This window comes from Pinus tabuliformis, chromosome 8, assembly GCF_031772625.1.
Source record: "Pinus tabuliformis cultivar Carrire ecotype Pingquan chromosome 8, CPIR1, whole genome shotgun sequence".
Taxonomy (NCBI): Eukaryota; Viridiplantae; Streptophyta; class Pinopsida; order Pinales; family Pinaceae; genus Pinus; species Pinus tabuliformis.
This window is the reverse complement of record NC_142294.1, coordinates 1,598,595,778-1,598,599,008: the sequence shown is the minus strand read 5'-3', so window position 1 is coordinate 1,598,599,008 and position 3,231 is coordinate 1,598,595,778.

Below are 3,231 nucleotides of genomic sequence, written 5' to 3'. Positions count from 1 at the left end.
ACTAGCCGATAAAACTCAAAATTGCAATGAATAATCAAAACCCAAACAGACCATTTAGGTTTGAAGCCTTTTGGCTGCGAGACCCAACCCTGATAGAAAAAATGGAAAACTGGTGGCAGAGCAGTGAAGAGGAAATAAAAGGAAAGAACAAGATGCACACACTCCAATTAAGATTAAAGGAGTTAAAAGGCAAAATTAAGAACTAGAATAGAGAAGAATTTGGTAACATTCAAAAGGACCAACAAAAGCTGCAAACAAACATGAAAAAGATACAGCAGAAAATAATAGAAGAAGGGAGAATAGAGGAGCTAGTGCAGGAAGAAGGAGGGGTGCTAACCAGATTGGAGGAAAGAAGAAAACAAGAGGAAATTCTATGGAGACAAAAGTCAAGAGTACAATGGCTAAAAGAGGGGGAAAGGAACACAAAATTCTTCCACATAGCCATGCAGCAACACAGGCAGCAGAACAAAATTTTCTCCCTAAAAAATACCGAGGGCAATAGGGTAACTCAGAAAGAGGAAATGGAAAAACTACTAATACAACACTTCAAAGGCATATTGATGGAGACGCAAAGCAATAGAGAAGAGGAGATAACAAAAATAATTCAATACATTCCTAAAAAGGTAAACAGGGAGCAAAATATGGCCCTCCTAAGGGTAATCACTGAGAAAGAAGTAGAGGATACAGTGAAGACAATGGCCAAGAAGAAAGCCCCAAGCCTGGATGGATTTACAACAGAGTTCTTCCAAGCAACATGGAGCTTTATGAAACAAGACATTGTAAATGTAGTGGAAGAATGAAGATGTAATAAAATAATGCACCCAGAATGGAATGCAACTTTTCTAGCATTAATACCAAAGGTAGAAAAGGCTGATGAACCTCATGGCTTTAGACCAATAGCCCTTTGCAATGTAATTTATAAAATTCTAGCCATCATAATGGTAAAAAGATTGCAACCAATACTTCCGGAACTGATAGCAAAAGAACAAACAGGGTTTGTGAAAGGGAGACAGATAGTGGATGGGATCATAGTCACTCAAGAGGCAATACATTCATTGAAGAAGTTGAGAAACAAAGGAATGATGATCAAACTCGACTTAGTAAAAGCCTACAAAAAACTCAGCTGGGAATACCTCCAAAGAATCCTAAAAGCATATGGTTTTGATGATATATGGACTGAATGGATAATGTCAATGATATCCACTCCAAGCATGTCCATACTACTGAATGGAACACCAATAGAAACCTTCAAGCCATCCCGCAGGCTCAGACATGGAGACCTACTGTCAAAGTTCCTGTTTATAATAGTATCAGATGGTTTAGCCAGATTAATAAAAGCACGAGTAAGCAATGGAGAACATAAAGGTCTTAGATTATGGGGGGAAGAATTAACCATTACACATCAACAATTTGTAGATTACGTAATGATGTATAGTAAAGAAAATCTTAAGGAAGCAAAGAAACTAGTGGAAATCGTTAAAGAATTCACAAATGCATTAGGAACAAAGGTAAATAAGGATAAAATAGAAATATTCTTCTTTAATACCACAATGTTGGCTCAAGAATTTTTAGCTAGAACAATGGGGTTCAAAATTGGAAGCTCCCAACTAAATACCTAGGAGTACAGTTGAGCGACAAGCAGAATAGAATAGAGAATTGGAAAGGGTTGATAGGAAAAATTCAAAAAAGAATGGACAATTGGACATTTAGAATGCTAAATATACCGAGTCACCTCGTCCTCCTAAATTCAGTCCTCCTAGCTATGCCAATTTATCAAATGGCCAGTCAATCGATTCCTAAAACCATATGTCAGAAAATGGTGGAAATTTTCAAAAAATTTCTATGGCAAAGAACAAGCAAAACAAGAAAGTGGGATTTTCTCTCTTGGACATGGCTAAGCAAATCTATCACAGAAGGGGGCTTAGGTCTAAAAGACCCTTACATAATAAACCAAGTCATGGGTACAAAATTATGGTGGAGGTGGATTCAAGGAGGGGAAGATCTATGGAAATCGTTATGGGAAAATAAATACGAAATGGCAAGGTCACCTCAAGGAAAACTCCGAAACCAATCAGAAAAGAAAGGTTCAGCCATCTGGAACCTCACAAGTCTAAACATGGACCTGATAAGAGAGCACAGTTTCTAGGAAATTAGGGAGGGTGACAAAGCAAACTTTTGGCAGGAGGTGTGGCAGCGGAGAGAAACCCTCAATCAGGAACCCCAACTCCAAGACATTCAATAGTACACCACCCAAATGGAGGAAGATGCAGTCAGAAATTAATGGTTACCGAAACAGGACAGTTACTAGAGAAAATGGAAAATGAAGAACGATTGGCATGAAGCACCAGAAACAAAACAATGGATAAATTACCAAAATGAAATGGAAACAAGAAAAATTGCAATCAAAGAAGGACCAGATATAATAAGATGGGGTAAACACATAAAAGGCATGTTTACTGTCTCAAAAGGATATCATATAAAGGCTGGAAGAATAAAAAACACATACATAAAAAAATGGGATAGAATATGGCAGTTAAAAACTTGGACAAAAGTGGCGCTTTTTACCTGGATATTACTGCACGGGCACGCCTTAACCTGGGACCAACTGAGAAGGAAGGGGACACACGGACCTTCGCACTACGCCCTACTATTATAGACATATTTGGGCACTACAACCCCAATCTTATATGTCGATAAACCAAGGGCTCTTTAACCCCTAAAAGTGTTGTTTCATACCCTAAAGGATCATGGTCAACTGATTACATCATTCCCCAAAAGCTCCACCTAAAAACCACTCAGAACTCGCCAAAACTAGACCATACTAACTGCTCCACTGTTAGGGTGTGATGCATACTGACTTCTACACTAGCCAGGTGCGATGCATACTGAAGAGATCTTCTGTGGGGTGTGATGAGCGAGGATGGACAAATGTCCGAGACAATTTTCTAAGTGGATGCTCATGGAATCTTCCAGAAACTTCTCCTATGACACTTGCCTCTCTGAATTCACCCAGGGATGAGTAAGAGATCCAAGAAATCTCCAAGTGGAACTAAGAACAACAAGTGGAATGACACTAATCAAAAACTCAGATATGACTCACAACCTTGCAGACATTTATAAATGGGTCCCTCATCTGAGAGATCTGGAGGTTGGAATTTTGTAATTTGTAAAGAAGTGCTGATATTTTGTATTTGAGAAAGAGCATTATATTGTTGGGTGATTTTGCTTTTC